The sequence below is a fragment of the Alligator sinensis genome, unplaced genomic scaffold (genome assembly GCF_000455745.1).
Source record: "Alligator sinensis unplaced genomic scaffold, ASM45574v1 scaffold193_1, whole genome shotgun sequence".
NCBI classification, from domain to species: Eukaryota; Metazoa; Chordata; order Crocodylia; family Alligatoridae; genus Alligator; species Alligator sinensis.
Window position 1 is genome coordinate 1,343,310 of NW_005842199.1, and position 11,521 is coordinate 1,354,830.

General features: G+C 43.3%; 1 non-coding gene across 1 annotated transcript; it reads left to right on the forward strand.

Moving 5' to 3' along the window:
• The first annotated feature begins 7,321 nt into the window (after positions 1–7,321).
• LOC112550765 lies at positions 7,322–7,455 on the forward strand. Its single transcript, XR_003094767.1, has one exon. It is a non-coding gene; the product is annotated as a U4 spliceosomal RNA (small nuclear RNA).
• Positions 7,456–11,521: the final 4,066 nt, after the last annotated feature.

Sequence of the window (11,521 nt, forward strand, 5' to 3'; positions counted from 1 at the left end):
AAGAGTGTTGCCTAGGGTCGAGACAGAGACTCAGCACCCTTGGCTGTATTCCAAATTCTCTTCCTGACTTGCTGGGGGACAGTGGGCAAGTCACTTCACTTCTTGGGCCACAAGGCTGAAGCTTTCCAGGCTCACAAGGCTGCTGGGAAAAGAGGCTCACAGCATTATCCATAGGGTAAGGGCTCATTTAAACATGGCTTATATCATATCAGATATGGGGAGCAGGAGATGATGCCCATGTGAGCGTACCCTGATATCATTGTGACATCACAATATAGCAAGGGCATGTTGTATTGTGACCTTCAATAGGAGATGCGCAAGGACCAGTTTTAGTTGGGGTCCCACCCTGCACAGCCTTGGAAGGAAATCTTAGAGCAGTGGCATAATACAGAGCCATTGCCCTACCTCCTCCTGTTGGAGTCTGTTCAGCAGAAGGCTCACAGTAATGGCCAGCTCCACGTCTGCCTGGCCAAACCCTGGGCCAAGATTGCCCTGAGCCTGATCCATCGGGCTTCTCCCTGCAGAGGCATAACTGGTGGAAAAACCTGAAATGAAGGGAAAAGATTCTGTTGATTTCTGCATGATAAATCATGTTGGTCTCATTCATCACCACCCACTAGCAGGTCTGCTGGAGCCAAACCCTGTGGCCTGGCGACAAAGGAAAGGTTTCCTAGTACAGCAATAACAGGAGAGCTCTCCAGGCTCCACCCTCCTGGGCTGAGACAGCTGGTACTGCCAAAGAGGCACTTTCCTTAGTGCAACTTAGTTCTACCAGAAAGCCTTTCTTTGTCAGTACGATGGAGATGATGCTCTGGTGTCGGCCAGTCTCCGAAGGTAAAAATCTATAATCATCAGTCCTGTGCACAGTGGCCACAGCTATACCAGCCAAAGGGGCAAGAGTGGACCTGGTCAGGGAAAAGAAGATGCGTCTTCCTTTTCTCCTGCTCTGTTATGCTAGAAGATTTTCTTGCAAAATGGCCCAGCCAGTTAGAAGGGGAGATTACTGTGACATTTGTTTCCAGGCAAATAAGGGAAAGTTGTGCAGACAATAACAATTCTTTTCTCCTTGACAATTAGTTGGAGAATTGGGATCACACACCCAACACGATGGTTTAGGGCCAAAGTTTTTTAAAGCTAGGATGCCTATACACCCCCAGCCACTCTAATTAAAACGGCTCACTGTCACTTGTATTAAGCACCCCACATTTTTAAATGGCCATGGGAGCAGTTTAACTAAAGCTTATTCAATGAGTTTTAGTTAAAGCACTCCCACAGCTATTTTAAAATGTGTGGGTGGGGGGAGGGCTTAATACACATGACAGTGAGGCAATGCTGGAGCATTTTAATTAAAATGTGGAGCAGACTTAATTCATTGAGCCTGCTTCAATGTGTTATGGTTAGAATGCAAACCAGCACGTACATAGCCTGCCCTAGTGCTTAAGTTTAGGTAATTTATACAGACACCTCACACCACCCACATGGCTACAAGGGGAACAGGATGGAAGGAGGCCTTTCCCAGAACATCTAACATAGTCTCTGATGATTGGAGGCATGCCAGTGTTCAGAGGCTAAAGACTTGATCCTGACCTGATATCAATCACCCAAGCTACAGTCCAGGCCACCAAGTAACACTGTTTGGACAACTGAAAGTCTGGCTCTAGAAAATCTGATTTTAGCTAATCCACTTATTCTTTGTGCTTTCAAGAATGGGTATGGGGCTAGAGATTAGGCATGGAGAACATCATGGGGATCTTACCTCTGCTGCGTAGTTTCAGGTTGATGACTTCCATTGTTCGAAGTTGACTTAAATAAGCTTTCCTTCTCTCACTCGCTGAGCAGCTCCTACTGCAAAGGTGTCCAGAGCCACTCAAGCCACAAGGTCCAGGACCCAGGAAAGAGGTGAGCCAACAGCCTTTGTGATGTAAGCACCACTGTTACAACTAGCTGACCATGTCCTACCTCATAGGTGGCTGCTGACCAATGAGGGGCTGTGTATTATGTAAGCTTTCACAGGGCTGCATAAGGCTCCATATATACATATCCCCAGAGGAGGGTAAATTTGTTTTGATGTAGAATATTTTAGTCCTTCAGATCACCTTGGCGTCGTCTGTCTTCTCCTGGTGCGCTGTACCTTCCAACACTGATTTAGTATTTAAATCTGCCCATGGCTGAATTTGTAAAAAATAAAAACAGGTAGGAACCAGGAGAAGCTTCCTCTCAGTTGCTAATTGCTTGGCCTCCTTTGTTTTTTCATCTTGCCATCCAAAAGGTACAGCAATAACAGGAGAGCTCTCCAGGCTCCACCCTCCTGGGCTGAGACAGCTGGTACTGCCAAAGAGGCACTTTCCTTAGTGCAACTTAGTTCTACCAGAAAGCCTTTCTTTGTCAGTACGATGGAGATGATGCTCTGGTGTCGGCCAGGCTCCGAAGGTAAAAATCTATAATCATCAGTCCTGTGCACAGTGGCCACAGCTATACCAGCCAAAGGGGCAAGAGTGGACCTGGTCAGGGAAAAGAAGATGCGTCTTCCTTTTCTCCTGCTCTGTTATGCTAGAAGATTTTCTTGCAAAATGGCCCAGCCAGTTAGAAGGGGAGATTACTGTGACATTTGTTTCCAGGCAAATAAGGGAAAGTTGTGCAGACAATAACAATTCTTTTCTCCTTGACAATTAGTTGGAGAATTGGGATCACACACCCAACACGATGGTTTAGGGCCAAAGTTTTTTAAAGCTAGGATGCCTATACACATACCGGTGGTGGGGAGGGGCTGTTTAAATTAGAATGGCTCCCCAACAGCCACTCTAATTAAAACGGCTCACTGTCACTTGTATTAAGCACCCCACATTTTTAAATGGCCATGGGAGCAGTTTAACTAAAGCTTATTCAATGAGTTTTAGTTAAAGCACTCCCACAGCTATTTTAAAATGTGTGGGTGGGGGGAGGGCTTAATACACATGACAGTGAGGCAATGCTGGAGCATTTTAATTAAAATGTGGAGCAGACTTAATTCATTGAGCCTGCTTCAATGTGTTATGGTTAGAATGCAAACCAGCACGTACATAGCCTGCCCTAGTGCTTAAGTTTAGGTAATTTATACAGACACCTCACACCACCCACATGGCTACAAGGGGAACAGGATGGAAGGAGGCCTTTCCCAGAACATCTAACATAGTCTCTGATGATTGGAGGCATGCCAGTGTTCAGAGGCTAAAGACTTGATCCTGACCTGATATCAATCACCCAAGCTACAGTCCAGGCCACCAAGTAACACTGTTTGGACAACTGAAAGTCTGGCTCTAGAAAATCTGATTTTAGCTAATCCACTTATTCTTTGTGCTTTCAAGAATGGGTATGGGGCTAGAGATTAGGCATGGAGAACATCATGGGGATCTTACCTCTGCTGCGTAGTTTCAGGTTGATGACTTCCATTGTTCGAAGTTGACTTAAATAAGCTTTCCTTCTCTCACTCGCTGAGCAGCTCCTACTGCAAAGGTGTCCAGAGCCACTCAAGCCACAAGGTCCAGGACCCAGGAAAGAGGTGAGCCAACAGCCTTTGTGATGTAAGCACCACTGTTACAACTAGCTGACCATGTCCTACCTCATAGGTGGCTGCTGACCAATGAGGGGCTGTGTATTATGTAAGCTTTCACAGGGCTGCATAAGGCTCCATATATACATATCCCCAGAGGAGGGTAAATTTGTTTTGATGTAGAATATTTTAGTCCTTCAGATCACCTTGGCGTCGTCTGTCTTCTCCTGGTGCGCTGTACCTTCCAACACTGATTTAGTATTTAAATCTGCCCATGGCTGAATTTGTAAAAAATAAAAACAGGTAGGAACCAGGAGAAGCTTCCTCTCAGTTGCTAATTGCTTGGCCTCCTTTGTTTTTTCATCTTGCCATCCAAAAGGGCTTGTTGAAGCCCTTAGATGTTACAGGACTGGGTTGCAACCATCTTGTACATCCACCCTACCAAATACACCCTGCCCATATGGGTCTTGGGACTGTCTACATGGAAGTCCCACCCGCCCCCTCCATCCAGTGCCCTTAGTGGTGGGTGTGGGGTGGATGGCTGCCATGAAATCTACTCAAGAAGTCAATGATTCAGGACTTTAAAACTTGGCCCATTGGGAATCTCACACAATTGTCTCATGAGGTAGAAAATCTCTCTATATAAAGGGCTTAGTCCATCTTTCTGTATGTCTGTAATGCTCTTGGTCAAGTGCGCCTGTGCTACTGAGAGGACGGTGATTGGCTGCATGGGCCCAGGTGGGTGCAGGGTGGGGGGAGGTGAAGCAGGGGTCACAGTGGTGGTGCCCCCTGCCACCCAGCCCTGCTGTCCCCCCAGTGCCCAGAGGGGTAGGGTGCCTGTGGTAGAAAAGACTTACCCCAACTGGGCAATGAGCGGAGCCGGTGGGTTGCCGCACCAGAACAAAAATGCGGTGAAAGTGAAACAGTGGTGGGAGAAGATGCTGCATTAAAAGAAAAAAAGGAAAAAGGAATGACAGAGCCGGCCTGGCTCCTGCATCAGCATGGGCGTGCTTTATGGCCGCGTGCTGGGGCTGATTTGTCAGTCGGCCCCCTGAGACCGGGATAAAAGGCCCAGTGGAAGAGCAACACAAGGGACCAGAATCGAGTTCCCCAGTGGTCCCAGAGCAGCCTGGAATACTACAGCCTCGAACAGGGACGTGGTGGCTGCCCCAGGAAGGGGCTTTCCCAGATAACCAGAGCCAAACAAGGCTCAGTGACTCACCGAAAGAAGCACCATGGATTGTGGACATCTCCAGCCCAGATTGGACCCAGATGGGACCTGACGGGACAAGAAGAGGTAACCCAGGGTTGGGAAGATGCTTAGGCAGGACCAAGTATATTCGGGGAAAACTCCAACGAAGTAACATCCCAAATAGACCATCATAAATTCAGAGGACCAGAACACCGGGCTTTATACTGTACCAGCTTTAGCAATCCGGAAACAACACCTTTGGTTGGTGTTAGGCGGGGTGTAGGGGAGGCAGAGCCCCAAGTAGGAAGAACAGTCAGGAAGATTGAAGGAAAGTACCAGGAAGGGTGGGACAAACCATTTTCCTCCCAATTGAAATAATTCATTCCAGCAAGAGGTGGCAGGAGAGACCCCCTGGGGAACCTTCCAAGATCTAACCCAGTAACAAGCTTGTCTCTTCCTTAAGCAACGGCGAAACCAGAAAAAGCCCTACAGACATGACGCATGGGTGAATGGCACAGGAGACTACAGTGCTCAATGCAACAGCTGGCAGGGAGGGAGAGGCAGCGGGGAGGGAGAGAAGGAGGGAGGGGAGCAGGGAGGGGAACCAGGGAGGTCAGGGGGAAGCCCCGCTGCTTGGGAGAGGAGGCGGAGGCGGCTGGGAGGAGGAAGCCCCTGCACCGTAGGCTGGAGAAGGCAGTGGTGTTGGTGGCACTGTTTATAAGACTGACTATGATCACTACTCTTAATTAGCAGATAAGGATAGTGAAACAAAGAGAGATTAAGTGGCGGGTCTAGAAGATGTCCTGGTGCAGGGAACTGAACTGAGACCTCTTCAGTACCTTTTCAGAGACCTCTGATGTGTCAAAATATCACTGCAGAGGGTTCACTCTTGGTTTTCCTGAGATGCCTGTAACTCATGGAGGGGGAGGGAGTCTTTCCTGATGATACTAGAATGGTTGCATGTACTGCTAAATGAATAGGTGTGATTAAGTGTAGCATGCGTACACTGAAGGACATGCAGGACAAGTAAAATGAATAAATGGTTGGAGGAAGTGTACAAGATGGTGGAGCTGTTATATTTTTATGTGAATACAGCATCTGGTTTAATCAGGCTCTTTGCTTCCTTCAAAACTCAGTGAGAGGCTGACACCCCTTCTGCACAGGGATACCTACATGAGCACTTTTCTCTAAATTTAGCAACAGCAAGGTCTGTGAGCTTACATGCGCTATGTTGTCTATTGCCAAAATTTTGCCAAATTTTGCCAGGCTATTAAGGCTGTCTGTACAGCATCTTACAGGGCGCCGAGCACAAACATCAGTCTTCTAAAACAGTGCCTCCTAGTGGCAGGTCAGGCATACAGCATGTGCAGCAGTTTCCCTTGATTGTTGCATGCTTCTGGCTTGAACTTCAGAAATGGACATTGCCCCTTCAGTCCTGCTGCAGGTGCTCAGTCTCTCTGAAAACTAGGCCATAATCTTAACTCCTTCTATAAAGAAATGGGATCTCTTCCATGTGCAATTTCCTCTTAGCTCATGCGCTCTCCTCAGATTTAAAGAAGGAAGGAAGTCTGGTTTGGTGTCTAGGGCTATGATTTCCCTCTAGTGGAAACTGGCTTAAGATTCTCAGTTCACTTCACACAGACCTCTGGGGACAGCCTTGGGACTGATGTGAAACAATACTCTGTAGATTATAGATTGTATAGGATTGTTTGGATAGGGATGATCCTGCCTCAGATTGGACCTCTCTACAGCAACAGCATACTCCTCTGTTCTTCTTTCCTATATATGGTTTCTCTTACAGACCATACCTGTATGCTTGTGCATATGTGTCAGTCAAATGACTGCTGAAAGATCCTCTTTTTATAGCCTCAAGACAACTTTGTCAGGAGTCTGAACAAAGGAGCACAACAGACAGCTAGCTAATCAGAAACCTCCTGGAGACTTTAAAAGCTTGGTGGAGACTTGAAAAGCTGCTTGCCCTGGGCAATAGGCATTCTTTTTGTCCAACGGTCCTTCATTTGAATGGATGATCAAAATTTAACAGGCCTCTATTGTTAGCTTTGTGCCAGGTACAAGAATTTTCCCTGTCATCTTCTGTAGATATGATCTCCTATGGAGGCAATATACAGCAGAGACAGCCACCAAGTCCTATATTCAAAATGGCATCTGAAGTCTGATACATATACACCCAATGTCAACATAATTATAAAGTGCATATAGATTACTCAAATCAGCAGATAGACAGCACCATACATTTTCATTTACCGTATTTCAGTGAACTAAAAATTCTAAAAGGATACTAAATAAGACATAAACTTAGGAAATGGCATCTCCCTTCCCCCTGTCATTATTTGCTTTTATGGTTATTCTTTAGTGAAGACTTCAGTGCAACTCTCTAGAGCTTTTTCTCTTAGAGTGCATTATATATTGTAAAGGTTAAAATTCATTTAAAAGACTGCCATTCTGGAGTGAAGGTCCTTGAAGTGAAAAGCAGACTTATATAAACTCCAAGGTCATTTATTACATATGATTAATATCTGATTACATAGGAATTATTTTACATCAGCACAATAATTAATATATAGTTATTGTCAGTTATGTAGTTTGCGCAGTGGCAGTATTGTAGCCAATGAGGTTAATCCAAGGTGCAATTATTGCTAATTAATATGTAGTTGTTGAAAATAAAAGCACTGTAAAATATGAAGGACCTCCATATTAATGCATGCATTCAGGTGCAGATTGTAAAAAGTCTCTGTAATTAGTTTATTTGGCTTTTTTAAAGTTCTTATCAGTACAACTGGAATGTCAACCAGGTAATTTATTCCATTTTTCCACTTATTAATTTTGTAACAATTCTATTTCGTATTTTATATGATTGTATGTACAGTGAGCACATCTGTGCATTTCATTTTTTTTTTTGTCTTTTTGCATCTGGTCGGCAGATGATACACTATTATCTGATTCTGTAGGTCATTTAAAATAGATATTGAGCAATTCTATTTCCTATAGCATTGGTAAAATGCCAAATAGAACTAAGGAAGATACTTGACTCTGGAGAAATACACATATTTAACTTCTGACATAAAGCAAGCAGTGGTTCTGTGTAGTATACTTATTTCAAGAACCTCATCATAGCCAAGCAGCTATGTACTGGAGAATAGACTCACAAGCTTATAAAATATGCAACACTTCCAGGAAGTTTCTTTGGTAAATTGTTCCCCCTGACAAAGTGAAACCAAATATTAATTCATTGCCAGCTGCAGTATTTATCCAACAGAATAGCCAAAATAGTTTTCTCTTCCACCTTGAAAGAATGTCGAGGCTGCATAGAGAAGCAAACTTTTGTGGAAAGTCTTACCTTCCTTTAAACATCAATCTTTATTGAAAAATGGCAGGACTAACTGAACAATTGTTCCAATATTTTTAGATTCTATTCTCCCATCAATATGAAGAATATTTACACAAGTAATACGTTCTGGGCCAAATTACACTCTTGTAGACATGGATGTAACACCACTCTCTTTTCTAAGGTTGCATAAGTTATTACTGAAACAAATCTGCTATTATCACTGCAAAGAAATATTGGCTACCAAAGGAATATTGGTACAAATCCCTTATGCATGGTCAGTTTCTATATAAATATGTAGCTTCCAATTATTCTAGTGTTAGCTGCATCATGTCAAAGGGCAGAATTTAGCCTTTTGATTTGTGTTTAAGCAGAAGTGTATTTGTGAGATTTCACATATCTAACTTTATTCTGATTTCTTTCTATAATAAGGATAATTCTTGCATTTTGGTTTGTGCACTTTACTGTTAATTGGCTTTTGTTTAGAAATACCAGTTTGAAAACTGCAAAATTCTAAGTCTGAACACGGCCCCTAGAATTCAGACTGCTTACTCTTAAGGGTGTCTTTATAAGAAATGTACCAGTATGTTTTTGAACCACAAACAAGACTATGGATTGCGATGTGTTGTACACGTATAACTATTCATTCTACAAGTATAAAGAAGGCTACCAACCACATTAGAACAACCAAGAGTGTTTATTTTATTTAAGTCAATAGGGTCAAACAGCTTTACGCAATGGGGGAAGATACTGATCTTCAGCCCTGAAGTTTCTGCGACTGTTAATGACATGCTTCCTCTAAATAGAGTTTCCAGGAAAATTATCCCCTCTTTGCCATTTCCTTTGTAAATGAACTCCCTAATAAAAATTACCCCTTTAGTCAGACAGTCTGTTGGTATAGTCTGAGAAGTTGAGTAAGTTGTAATGAGTAGCTAATGGCCAACCCTATAGCCCTTGGTGCCTTACAGTACATTGAACTTTTTTTCTACTTGTGGTATTCCATCATATAAAACTGACAGTGTCAGTATCACAGAGATCCTTTATGTGCTGCACACGTAGAACTCTATGAGTTTCAAATTGGACTCCCTTCAGAACAATGTGGAAATAAATACCTGCATTGAGGGGCCTCTGCTACTTTGGATTGGACGGGCAAGGAGAAAGGGGAGTGTCAGAGAACGTGGACCAGACATTTCGCTGGTGTAAATCAGTGCAGTAACATGGACTTTAGCGAAGTCAAACTGCTTTATACCTACTGGGGGCCAGACATTCTCACAGAGTATGACCATATATTATGAAATATTGTTCTGCTGACACTCACATAGAGGCACTACAAGAAAAAAAGAGCAACATTCAATTACCAACAGAAATTTGATCTTTTCAAAGTCAAGGAACAAATAATGATGCCTAATGTTTACCATTGAAATGGGTGTCCCAATTTATGGTACAGGGCAAGGGCACACAGACTTAGGTATTGGTTCAAGTCTGGTGATACTTTGGCATGTAATGACTGTATGGCATTTCAGAGTAGGCCTGATAATTTTTCATGTTTTACATCACCACTGGGAAACGTTCTTTCATTTTGAAGTGTCTTGAAATTTAAGATAGAATGTCACAGTCTTTCCCCATAATTCTAAACTTTATTATGGTAATGTCTAATTGCAAACGTCCAAGTCCAAGGCCTGTGCAGGTAGGTGGTCAAATGCTTTATGAAGTAGCAGCATTTTTCCTGAATGACTGTTTTCATTGGAATGACTTGACTGTAGAATTGCAATGAGTGTAAGAATTGTTTGTTGGATATGATATACTATAGTCTCCTCCTAAAAGACTAGAAAGAGAAATTAGGCCTCCGCAGAGACTATGTTTGATTTCTTAAAGCTAAAAACTTCATATCATATCAAAGGTTCCCAGCCTATGATTTGCCTTCAGCATCTTGTTTACTAACTATACTTCAAAACTCATTTATATGATAGGATTTTCATTTTAAATTCCTACATATTTATCCTTTTTATTTTCTCCAAGGGTAATTTCCTAAACCAAAACTTTTGGGAACAAGACTTTCATGAAGAAAAACAATTCAGTGAAAAGTTCAATACATTTAAGTAACATTTAAGAGCTCTGCAAAATTGGCAAGCATAACTCCATTATTTAGAGAAAAGTAGTTAAACTGAGAAGCCACAGACCCAAAAATTTAACAATGTTTACAAGTGTGGAAAAGCTAGACCTGAAATGCTGGTTTTGTTGAAGCCAACAGGAATTTTGCCATTAGCTTTGTAATAGTGCCAGGATTTTACCCTTGGAAACTCCCTGAATGGGAGTTGTGGGAGGTAACTGGAAGAGTACAAATTGAAACAGAATCATGATGGATTCAGCTGGTGAGACCAGGCATAAGGGGATGTTTGAGGCACCATTGCTCACACAGGGTGCATCTACACAGCAATTAAGTCAAAGCAATAAACTCTAAAGCAGTTTGAGCTGGAGTAAATTACTCCTGGGTGCAGCATTTACATGTGCACCAGAAACAGCAGCAATTTGACCTGCGGCGGAACAGTTTACACCATGGCTAGGGTACACTGGAGGTCAGTCTTGGGCTCTGGGTGGTGGTGTTGGGTGGCAGAAAGGCTGGCTGGGGCATGAGGGTGCTAAAAGTGTGGAGCCATGTGGCTAGGCAGCAGGCAGGAGTCTGGCCTCCTGCTGGCTGGGTTGACTGGGCACAACTTACGCCTGTGGTCAGCATCTACATGTGCATTTAATCACAGTTAATTACCCTGCCATAAGATATTACTGTTCCTGACATCTTATAGCAGTGTTTATTAATTTCCTACAGCCTAATAGCATCACAGGTGTAGACATTGACACTTTACTCCACAGCTACTTAGTCTACTTCACAGTTAAATAGACGTGTAGACACGGCCACAGTATACCTTACCTCACACACAGTCCCAATGAAATCTATTAAACTAATTGGGAAATCATATCTAGATATGGTGTAGCACTTTTCACCAATAGAGCTCGATGTGCTCCACAAAGGCAGCTCAGTCTCATTCTCCCAGCAAGCCAGTATCAGAACAAATTGAGCTCCTTTGAGCCCAGTACAGTACTCTGTTTAGCCTGTCTTGATGATCACTTTCTGTGTGGCATAGAGGACAATGTCAACAAATAATTGCTCATGTAAAACCCGCAGTTGTAAATCTCATCTAAATTAGGAAAATAAAGCATACAAGGCAAAGCCATGTTGTGATCTCATTTACACAGAGGCAAATCAGCATTAGCGCCATGGACATTAATGTTTATGGACATTAATGTCCTGTTGGGAAGTATTACAGTAAAATTGCTGTTATCTGGCATTCTACAAGCCAGAATGCTCTATTAGTTGGAATTTACAGACAGCCAGCCGGACAGGGAGGGGCGGGGTGGGAGCCACCACCCTGCTGCCGCCACCCACCACCCTGCACTG